Source organism: Mesocricetus auratus, unplaced genomic scaffold (assembly GCF_017639785.1).
Source record: "Mesocricetus auratus isolate SY011 unplaced genomic scaffold, BCM_Maur_2.0 Super-Scaffold_100172, whole genome shotgun sequence".
Classification (NCBI taxonomy): domain Eukaryota; kingdom Metazoa; phylum Chordata; class Mammalia; order Rodentia; family Cricetidae; genus Mesocricetus; species Mesocricetus auratus.
This window is the reverse complement of record NW_024429253.1, coordinates 199,619-210,467: the sequence shown is the minus strand read 5'-3', so window position 1 is coordinate 210,467 and position 10,849 is coordinate 199,619. Positions and strand designations below refer to the sequence as shown.

The 10,849-nt window shown below is 49.4% G+C and overlaps 1 long non-coding RNA gene across 1 annotated transcript; it reads left to right on the top strand.

Moving 5' to 3' along the window:
• Positions 1 to 6,690: 6,690 nt before the first annotated feature.
• On the top strand, positions 6,691 to 8,581 carry LOC121136462. Its single transcript, XR_005873517.1, has 2 exons — positions 6,691 to 6,998; positions 7,864 to 8,581. It is a non-coding gene; the product is annotated as an uncharacterized LOC121136462 (long non-coding RNA).
• Positions 8,582 to 10,849: the final 2,268 nt, after the last annotated feature.

The following is a 10,849-nucleotide window of genomic DNA, read 5'->3' as shown; positions in this document are numbered from 1 at the left end:
TGTCTATGCTCTCCCACATAAACCCTGGCCATCAGCGCACACACACACACACACACACACACACACACACACACACACACACACACACGGAGTCATCTGTGCACACATATACAACACACAGAGGTAAGGAAAGGCTGTGTAAATTTGAATTTCCATAAGAGATTTTTTTTTTTTTTTGGTTTTTCGAGACAGGGTTTCTCTGTATTGTTTTGGAGCCTGTCCTGGAACTCACTCGGTAGACCAGGCTGGTCTCGAACTCACAGTGATCCGCCTGTCTCTGCCTCCCAAATGCTGGGGTTAAAGGCGTGCGCCACCAACGCCCGGCTCCTCCATAAGAGATATTTATATTAGCTCAGGAAGCTCTTTTTTTTTTAATATTTTATTTATTTATTTACTATGTATACAATCTTCTGCCTGCATGCCAGCAGAGGGCACCAGATCTCATTCAAGGTGGTTGTAAGTCACCATGTGGTTGCCGGAAATTGAACTCAGGACCTCTGGAAGAACAGTCAGTGTTCTTAACTGCTGAGCCATCTCTCCAGCCCCTCGTTTTATTTTGAATGCTGACTGCCTTTATTGCATTGCAAGAGTTAGGGTTAGGGTACTGTGTTTCAGTGTGGTAGGGACACTGTAACATAGTACCATCAACTGTGTAGCTTAAACAACAGAAATGTATTGCCTCCAAGTTGGGGCAATCAGAAGTTCAAGGCTAAGGTGTAAACAGAGTCTTGCTCCCTCTGAAGACCCAGGGCAGGGCTGTCTCAATCTCCCACCTGGCAGCCTCTGGCTCCCATTTCTTAGCTTGTGAATGTACCTCTGCCATCTTCCAACTGTCCAAACCATCTTCTTCCTGTGCCTCCTCTCTCTGCCTGTGTCTGCTCCGTGTCCATGTCCCCCCAACCCCAGTGTGTTTTCAGTTGTCTCTGTCTTTCTCCATCTTATTTTAATTAATTGATTTTTAAGGCATGGTCTCCCTGTACAGATCCTGCTGTCCTGGAACTCTGGAGCTCACTCTGTAGGCCAGGCTGGCCTTGAACTCAGAGACCCACCTGCCTCGCCTCTCGGGGTCACAGATGCCCATTATTGCTCCTGGCTTCCACACAGGTGCCAACGGAGCAGTGTGCCAGCCCTAACTTTACTTGTTCCTTTTGCTGGGACTGGGCCTTAAACCCTGGGCCTAGTGTGAGCATTTTACCAGTAAATCCCAGAGCTGGCTCCTAGTTCTCCTTCCATGTTTAATTACTTGTGTGTGAATGTGTGCAAGCCACAAAGCCGACGTGTGGGTCAGAGAACAACCGGTGGGGGCTGGTTCACTCCTTCCACCGTGCGGATCCTAGGGATGGAACTCCTGTTGGCAAGCTTGAGGGCAAACACACCACTTACCTGCTAGGCTATCCTACCAGCCCTGTCTTTTTTTTTAAAATAAAGATAGTGATTTTAGTAACTTAGGACCACCCTGATGACCTTATTGCAGCTTCTCTAAGGCTATAAAGACAAAATGAGGTTACATTTGGGGGTCTGGGGTTAAGATCCCAATGCATCTACTTTAAGGGATGCACAATTTGAATGACAAGCAGTCTGTGAGCAGAGGTCCAGACATAGGGAGTGGGCTAAACCCCCAGACCCAGGCCCAATGTCATGTCACCAGAGCAAAACACTGTCCATCGTATCTATGCCTCACATCCTGGCTGAGGTCAGGATGGATGTTCTTGTCTGGACTGGAGGGTCAGGAGCCCCAAATCTGGGCTAGCTGGAGGTCCCCGTGCAGTACGAACAGACTGGGGTTAACCCTGGCTAAAGGAGGCGGATTTCAGACAGATGACTGTGAATAGGCCAATAGGCCAACTTCCTCATGGTGCAGATGGGAAAACAGAGGGTAGTGGGGTGTGGCTAGACGTGAAGGGGCGTTTCTGACACTAGTCCCCACAGCTACGGGCGTTTCTGACACTAGTCCCCACAGCCACAGAACCCGGGGACCATTGCCATGCATCCTACACCCTGATCATGACATTTGGTCCTCCTGTCTCACTGCCTTCTTCCCTGGCCTCACTCCAGTCCTGATAACCTTGACCTACATGGGCTTGATGGCCTCCTGGATCCTCCAAGGGTCTCCTCTGCTTGTGCTTATCAGCTGTGGCCTCACTGGCTGCCTCCTCCTGGCTCCTTCTGTCCCTCTCTCTCCAACACTTCCCCCCAAGGTCTCATGGCCTCTTTGCAGATAAAGACTCAGGAGTTCAGAGACCTTGTGATTTGTTGTCCAACTTTGAGCATCAAGACCCCAGGGCCCAAACCAATCTGTCCGGTTGTTTTAGCTCCCAAAGGGAAGGGGGAGGGAGCCATCTCCATTTCCTGTCTTCTGTGCTATGCATTCATGACAGAGACCTGGATCAGAAAGGAACCTTATGGGGCTGAAGATGGTCTCAGTTGAAGAGTGTGGTCCTAGCATGCAGGAGTCCAGGGTTCTACTCCAGCACCCAATAAGCCAGGACTCATCCCAAGGATGCCCAAACCACTCTGTCCAGGCTGTTGAGTTCCCAAAGGGACGGGGAGTGGGCATGGTTGCATTTCCTGTGATCCTATGCATTGGGAGGAGGAGGATGGAGGGTCAGCAATTCAAGGTCATCTGCAGCTAAATAGAGAATTGCAGGCCAAAAAACAAACAAAAAACCAAAAAAAATGGAAAAACAAAAACAAGCAGAAAAAAAAAAGAGAAGGGAGAGGGGGAGAGAAAGAAGAAAAGAACAAAGAAACCAAAAAAGAAAAAAGAAACAGGTGAGTCCACATAGGCAGGGCTTGCTACAACAGCCTGTGAACACTAGAGGGCGTGGAGTGACAGAAACCCTGTCTAGAATGCTCTGACAGCCAGGTGATAACAGGGACGACAAGATGCCAGTCCCACCCCCATCCCTATAAAAAAGCTGGGCATGGTGGCACACACACCTTTAATTCCAGAAAAGGTCAGCCTCGTTTACAGAGCGAGTTCCAGGGCAGCCAGGACTGCACAGAAAAACCCTGTTTAGGAAAACAAACCAAGATGTCAGTCCCAAGCTTTGCCCTTTTGTTGGGGAAGTCCTGTGTATCTGTCAATAAAGCACTGTTGGCCAATAAGGAAGCAAGATAGGTGGGACTAGGAGTCCAGGAGGATGCTGGGAAGGAGAAACACAGGAGTCAGGATGTAACCGCGATAGGGATAAGAAGCCCGGAAACTTCCCTCCAGTAAGAGAAATACTTAGATTAACAATTATGGGATAGATACTTAAGTCAGAGCTAGCCAGTAAGAAACCAGCAAGGCCAACAGCTTCATTATTAATACAGCATCCTGTGTATTATTTGGGGACTACAACGCGGCCGAGCCCAGGAGACTGGCGGGGGATAAACCAAAGCTGCTGGCAAGGAAAAGGCTTCATTTTACACCCTTTGTGACAGGCTACCTCATTTGTCCTCACAGTAAAACCAGAAATGAGACGTCTCAGTGAGATTCCCCATTTTACAGTGAGAAACAAGCGTGGTGTGCAGTCTCCACATCAGAAACCAGAGTCTGACGTTGAACTTGGGTCCTTTCCAGGTGGGTCTCTTAAGCCCCTTGAGATCTATGAAGGACTGACTGCTCAGAGGTGGGGAGGGGAGTCTGCCCCTATGCTTCCTTCTAGAATGTGTGTGTATGTATGTGCAGGGGCTCTGGGGGCTAGGGAGGAGGAGATGAGGAGGTAGCCAGGGGCTGTGGGACTAGCCATGGATGCAGGGAGGTCCTGTCTGGAAGTCCTTTTGTAGCTCCTGGCAGGGTTGTTGCCCTGGGAACCTGCCAGGGCTATTAATACCCTGCTGAGTCAGGGGGCTCTTGAATTGCAGCATCACAAGACACAGAAGTACCCGGGGCGGCAGGGACACTCTTGACACCTCACACCTGCATGTCCTCCTCAGGCTGTGCCCTCTGTGGTAAGTGGAGGCCGGTACCCTACTCAGGGCTATCCCCAGACAGCAGCCCTAAGAGCTCTGGTGCTAAGGTACAAGGATTATTCTCCTAGAAATTGCTGTGTAGAGGGCCTGCTGTGTGCCTGCCCCTGTCCAGGAAGCCAGGGGTCCTATGCCTCAGCTCACCACCTGCCTACCCAGGGCTCCAGTCATAGCGGAGTGGACTCCACTCCAGGCTCTGTGCTTAAGTCGTTGGAGGTACATAGCATTAGGTTCCAGGGACTCTGTCACTCTGGGGTAGGCGCTAGTTGATGGGGACAAGGAATTCCCACGGGCCAGCTGTGACAGTGGATGGGTGGGCAGGGAAGAAAGCATCTGCGAGGCGGGGTAGAGGGATCGGGTCCCCCGGGAACGGCTCTCAGCTCTGGCGGCTTGGACTGTGTAGCCTTTGCTGCCGACTTTCCCAGACTCCAGGAACTTGCCCAGCTCTCTGCCACCTTCCTGGCGTGGTTGTTGCTGGCCTTCTGGTGGCCTTGTGAGAACAGGCTTACTCCTTGGCCACCTGGCTCACGGCTCTGTGAAAGCTGGGAACACTGACACCTGCGGGGCAAAGCCACCTGACACTAAGGGGTGAGAGGGGATTTGAACTCAAGCCTAACCTGGTTCCAGAACTCATGCTCACGTATACATCCATCATCTTATTAATTAATAATAATAATAATAATAATTATTATTATTATTATTTTGGTTTTTCGAAACAGGGTTTCTCTGTATTGTTTTGGAGGCTGTCCTGGAACTTGCTCAGTAGACCAGGCTGGTCTCGAACTCACAGAGATTTGCCTGTCTCTGCCTCCCGAGTGCTGGGATTAAAGGCGTGCACCATCACCACCTGGCCTAGTTTTTAATAATTATTAACTAAGAATAATAATTATTATCATATTCCAGCCTGGCTCAAATCCGCTATGCAGCCAGGGATGACTGAACCTCTGGCCTCCAGCCCCAGCTCCTGAGTGCGGTTTTATGAGGTGCTGGGGAATCAAACCCAGGGCTTCGTTCAAGAAAGAGAGAGACTCTGTCTAAAATAAGGTAGGGCGTGACTGAGGAAGACATCCCATACCAGCCTCTAGTTTCCACATGTGCACAAGAGCAAACGCGAACACACACACACAACACACATGCACTGTGTGTGCATGGGAACATGCATACATCCCATAGCCCCCCTTAGATGAATAGCTAGGTACGGTGACTCAGGCCAGCGATCTCAGAGCTCAGAGCGAGGGGAAGGGTACCCAAGTAGAGCCCGTGATTTTAATAGCGCCCTATGGGAAAAGATGCCTCCCCTCCACCCCCGCAGGGTCATATCACTGACTCAGACCCAACACAGTTGTTTCGTTTGGGTCTGGCACTTGGGTGTGCCCAGCTGTCAGAGGCTGTGATGCAGGCCGGAAACACAGCTGCAGCAGAAGGCTGTGGAGGCATCAGCTGCACTCTGTCAGCCGAGCCGCACAACCCAGGCCCTGGCTTACTTTTCAGCTGGATCTCACTCTTTAGCTCAGGATACTTCCAAACCTGAGACCATTCTGCCTCTGCCACACAACCGCTGCCGTTCGGGGCCTTTGCCACTAGCCCCAGAAGCCCACTGCTGTTTAAGTCAGTCATCCAGGTGGTGTCTGCAGGATCTGATCACGGGTCAGTGGTGGCACACGTGAGTCTCACACCTGGCATGCTCCTCTTTTCACAGCCTTCTGGCCTCTTGCCCTGGGACCCTTTGGGGACCTTGCCTCCCTCCCCTTCCTCCCTCTACACCACACATAGGACACAGCCTGTGCTAAGCTCCCTGCACGTGTGACCAAGGTCTGGGCCTCTTTCTCAGCTCTGGTCCAGAGCTGTTGAGCGAGGCTTCAGCTCCAAGGCCCCTGCAGAGCCCTTATCACGCAGCCCCACACATCCCAGAGAGCCTGGGACTGGCAGCCCACCCTGATCCCAGCCCCACACAACCCCTGTTATCAGGGGACACATTCCAACCCACACTTTCTCCTTCTGCACTGGGTAAGATAGAGCCTGTTCTCTTCCGGCCAAGTGGGAAGGGGCACAGGAAAGCAGAGGTTATCTTAGCAGGAAGCCACACTGCTGGGTCTTTCTCCAACCAGCTTGAGAAAACACCTTGGGGCTGCCCTTTGGGACAGCCTCAGCCCAGAAGGTGGCTGCCTCAGGACCCCTGCTGGGGCTGAGGTCAGGAGGCTGTGTGTCTGTTCCCAGGAGTCAGGAGGTGGTTCCTCTGACCGGGGAGGCTCCTGAACACCTTCCTCAGTGGCCTGGCTTGTCCTGACACCCAGCAAGCACGTGGTCTGTGTGTATGTGGGGTCCTCAGCACAACTAGTGAGGTGCAGAGCAGGGCTGCTTCAGACAGTAGCCTGTGGTAAAGGTTCAAGTGTGTGCTCTGTAACCTATGACAAGTGCGGCCCATCACCAAGGGTGGGAAGTTTGGAGACGTGAGTCAGAGCCTCAATTTTATTGTCCTTTTCTTTTCCTTTGACAGGGTCTCACATTTGTTGTTCTTGCTGTCCTGGAACTCGCTCTGTAGACCAGGCTGGTCTCGAACTCTCAGAGAGGCACCGGCCTCTGCCTCCCGAGTCCTGGGATTAAAGGCGTGAGCCACTATGCGGAGCTTCAATTTTCTTTTCTTTGTTTCTTTTTTTAGATTTTATTTATTTATTATGTATACAGTGTTCCAGAGGGCACCAGATCTCATTATAGATGGTTGTGAGCCACCATGTGGTTGCTGGGAATTGAACTCAGGACCTCTGGAAGAATGGACAGTGCTCTTAACCTCTGAGCCATCTCTCCAGCCCCGATCTTCAATTTTCTTATACCTAAGTTATGAACAATGGATGTTCATGTCTTAGGTATCAATGTCTTGAGGGGCTTAGTATAGAGCCTGGTACCTAGGCTGGATGTGGTGGCACACACCTATAATCCCAGCACTTGGGAGGCAGAGGTGGGTTCCTCTCTGTGAATTTGCAGGGCGCTGCACAAACTGTGGACACTGTTGGGTTGACTGCTCTACTCTGCCTTATCAAAGTAAGGTGAGTTCCCCCAGGTTCCTCCTCCACAGAAAAATCTCTCAGACCTGGGTTGGTAGTCCAAGGCCAAAGCTGTCCTGCGTGGTAGCTGGAGACCTACAACCAGTGGCCCCAGTGAAGCCATGGAGACCATGGGAGCCTAGGGCACCCTGTCTAGGTAGTGGTAAGCCTCTCATTTTAATTGACACATAGGCCATTTGGATTATAGTTCCTCCTCAGATCTCTGATGGTGTTGGCATCTAACTGTGACTCCATCAACAGCCTGAGCTTCCATGCCTATCACCTATTCCTGAGGGGGTAGAACCAAATATAAAGTTTCCTTTGAGTTCTTTAACTTCTGTCCCTAGTCTGTGTCTCTTCTGGCAGAGTGCCACTCAGCTGGCAGACACTGTCCAGAAATAAGCTTCCAACTACAAATGGCTCCAGAAGTGATTTGCACTGTCCCAGCCCCAGGTAGTTCACAAAACTGGAAAGCCCTGGGCTTGCTGAAAGCAGACGTAAACCAGTAGATGCCAGTGCTCCCTGACTCTTCGGCTGGGTCAGTGAACCAAGGCTTCTGATGAGTGCCCCATTCCCTCCCGGCCTTTGGCTAACATCCCAGCCTTCCTGAGCCCTGACAATGGTGTCTTAATTTCATCCAGAAGTAGTTACAGAGGAAAATACAACATCCCTTGTTCTTAACGAAGGACTGGAATATTAAGTCCAAGGATATTCCCTGGCAAAGGGACAAAATGGCTACCTGTAGAACCTGTTGGCATACCAAGAGTATATGGTCTTAAGATATTTGTTCTATCTATGCTAACCAAACAGGTACAACTTATGAATGAGTAGTGCATCTTTTGATGCATTGCAAATTTTGTTTCCCCAGATAAAGAATGTTAAGACCTTACCAAGGATTTGACAGAGACACACAAGACAGGAGAGAATGAAGAACCAGCCTGCCTCCATCTTGGGTGTTAAAGCCATCTTACAGTAAAGACAAAGTAGGTTCATTCCTGTTTATGATTAAATCTCTGTTTCTCAAGGATTGGGCTATGCCCCACCTAAACCTTAACTACAAATAGTTCTAGACTGTCTGTTCCAGGAATGGCAATCATGTCTTTATTTTAAAAAGTTGTTATAATTGTCTTGCAACCGTATCTTTGTTTCAAAAGGTTGTTATGACTATCTATTGTTATGACTATCTATTATTATTATTATTTTTGGTTTTTACGAGACAGGGTTTCTCTGTATTGTTTCGGAGGCTATCGGTCCAGCCCGGCCTCAAACTCACAGAGATCTGCCTGCCTCTGCCTCCCAAGTGCTGGGATTAAAGGCGTGTGCCACCACCGCCCGGCATGACTATCTATTATTATGCCCACCTTGTTATGCCCACCTTGCAACCGTGTCTTTGTTTCAGGGGATCAGGGCCTTGTTATGATGTTCTGTTCCTGTAACCCCACCTATTTTGCCACCAAATCCCCCATTTGAAACCTCTACCTGAACTGTGAAAGCCATGTCTTTCTCACATCCAAGGCTGACCTCTAGAACCTCACCTTAGGGGGAGGCAGCCCGAGGACACAAATAAAAAAGCTTGTTTTAATTAATTTGGTCATGATTTGGCTTGTTGTCTTTCTCCTCCTGATTTTGGATTAACAAATCATGTAGGAGATCATGAGCACACCTTTAATCCCAGCACCTAGGAGGTAAAGGTAGGAAGATCTTTGTGAGTTTGAGGCCAGCCTGGTCTGCAGAGAGAGTTCCAGGACAGCCTCCAAAAGCTACAGAGAACCCTGTCTCGAAAAACAAAGACAAGACAAGACAAAACAAAACAACAGCAAAACCTAGACAAAACCCGAACAGAGCCACCCCAAGTCAAAGCATAGGGTCTGGTTGTTGGTAAAGAAACAGTTCAAAATATTAGGAAGGAAAAAGAATCACAAAACTCTACAGTTTTTGTTGCTCAAAGTTTGCCTTCACTTTTCCAAATTCAGAAAAAAAAATTGGAAAGGACTGACCAGAATATTTTTGCCTTTGGTGTTCCTGAGTAGATTCTATTTTTTTAATAGTGAAAAGGAATTTGTGCATAACCAAAACACATAATAGTAATCCAATGATCAAGTCATTTCTCAGAGAAATTCTCCCTGTTCCTGCCCAGGCTCTCAAGAGACTTACTGCACATCTGCAGACCCAGGGCGCAGAGCTAACAGAATTCCTTTTTTCTAGCAGAGGGAAAGGAGATGATCCAGGTCATTCTGGAGGGCAGGTTAGAGCCCCCCCCACCCGAACTCCCTGACTCGAATCTCAGGGTGCCCCAGGACCCTGCTCACAGCCATGCCTCTGCCACCCCTCCTGGGTGGAAGGTCAGTGCTGTGGGCCAATTCCACTCGCGTCCATAGCAGAAGCAATGCCCAAAGGAGTAGAGGCAATTTGACACTCTGGATGCTTCTCTCATGGACTCCCCTCTCCAGGCCTGGTCCCTCTGGGTCTGGCCTCTGCCAGACTGCACAGCTGGGCTGTTGGTGGGAGGGACATTCTCTGGGCCCAACAGCTCTACAGCCTTCTCCCAGGAGGCCATTCCTTTCCCACCAGCAAGCTTCATCCTGGGGCCAGGTTCCTTTCTTCTCTCTCTCTCTCTCTCTCTCTCTCTCTCTCTCTCTCTCTCTCTCTCTCTCTCTCTCTCTCTCTCTCTCTTCTCTCTCTCTCTCTCTCTCTCTCTCTCTCTCTCTCTCTCTCTCTCTCTCTCAGACGTCTCACCAGTAGCTCTGGCTGGACTGGTACTCACTATGCAGGTAGACCAGGCTAGTTTGATGTATGTAGACCAGGCTAGTCTTGAACTCAGATTTTTCTGCTTCTCTAGTGCTAGCATTAAAGGCATGCACCACCATGCCCATCTTTCTTTCTTTCTGGTTAAAAATCAGAAAGATGTATTTATTCATTTGCTTATCTATTTGTTTAGTTAGTGTGCATGTATTTTTGAACATACCATGGCAGGTATGTGGAGGTCAGAGGACAATTTTCAGGGCTTGGTTCTGTTCTTCTACCATGCGAGGCTTGGGGATCAAACTCAGGTCCTCAGGCTTGGTGGCAAGTGCTTTTACCCACTGAAACATCTTGCTAGCTTTGGGGCCAGGTTATTAGAAGCCACAAACTGGCCAGGCAGTGGTGGTGGCTCATGCCTTTAATCCTAGCACCTGGAAGACAGAGACAGGCAGATCTTTATGAGTTCAAGGTCAGCCCTGGTCTACAGAGTGAGTTCCAGAACAGCCAGGGTTACACAGAGACCTGTCTTGGAAAAAAAAAAGCACCATAACTGGGTGCCTGGAGTTTTGTGGGTCAGGGGAGCAGTTGTGAGCCAATGACCAGAATTTGCAATTCTCCTGGTGACCCTGGTGGCCTTAGGACTTGTGATGTGTGTGTTATGCATATGTGAGATTTGTTAAGTACAGGACACTTGAGTTCAGAGTTCAGAACATAGCTCAATTGTTAGAGTGCTTGCCTGGAATACATGAGGCCCTGGGTTCAAATCCTAGCACAGTGTAAACCATGCATGGAGGCACATACCCATACCCAGCACTCCACACCTAGAGGTAGGAGGATAAGAAGTTCAAGATCATCTTTGGCTACATAAGAAGCTGGAGGCCAGCCTCAGCTACATGAGACCCTGTCTCAAATAAAAACAGTACACTGAGTCAAATTGAACTTTAGATAAGCAAATCATTTTTTAGTGTATGTTCACCACTTTGCAGGCTGGGTTTTTTGTTTGTTTGTTTGTTTGTTTGTTTGTTTGTTTTAAGACAGGGCTTCTCTGTAGCTTTGGAGCTTATCCTGGTACTTGCTCTGTAGACCAGGCTGGTCTTGAACTCACAGAGATC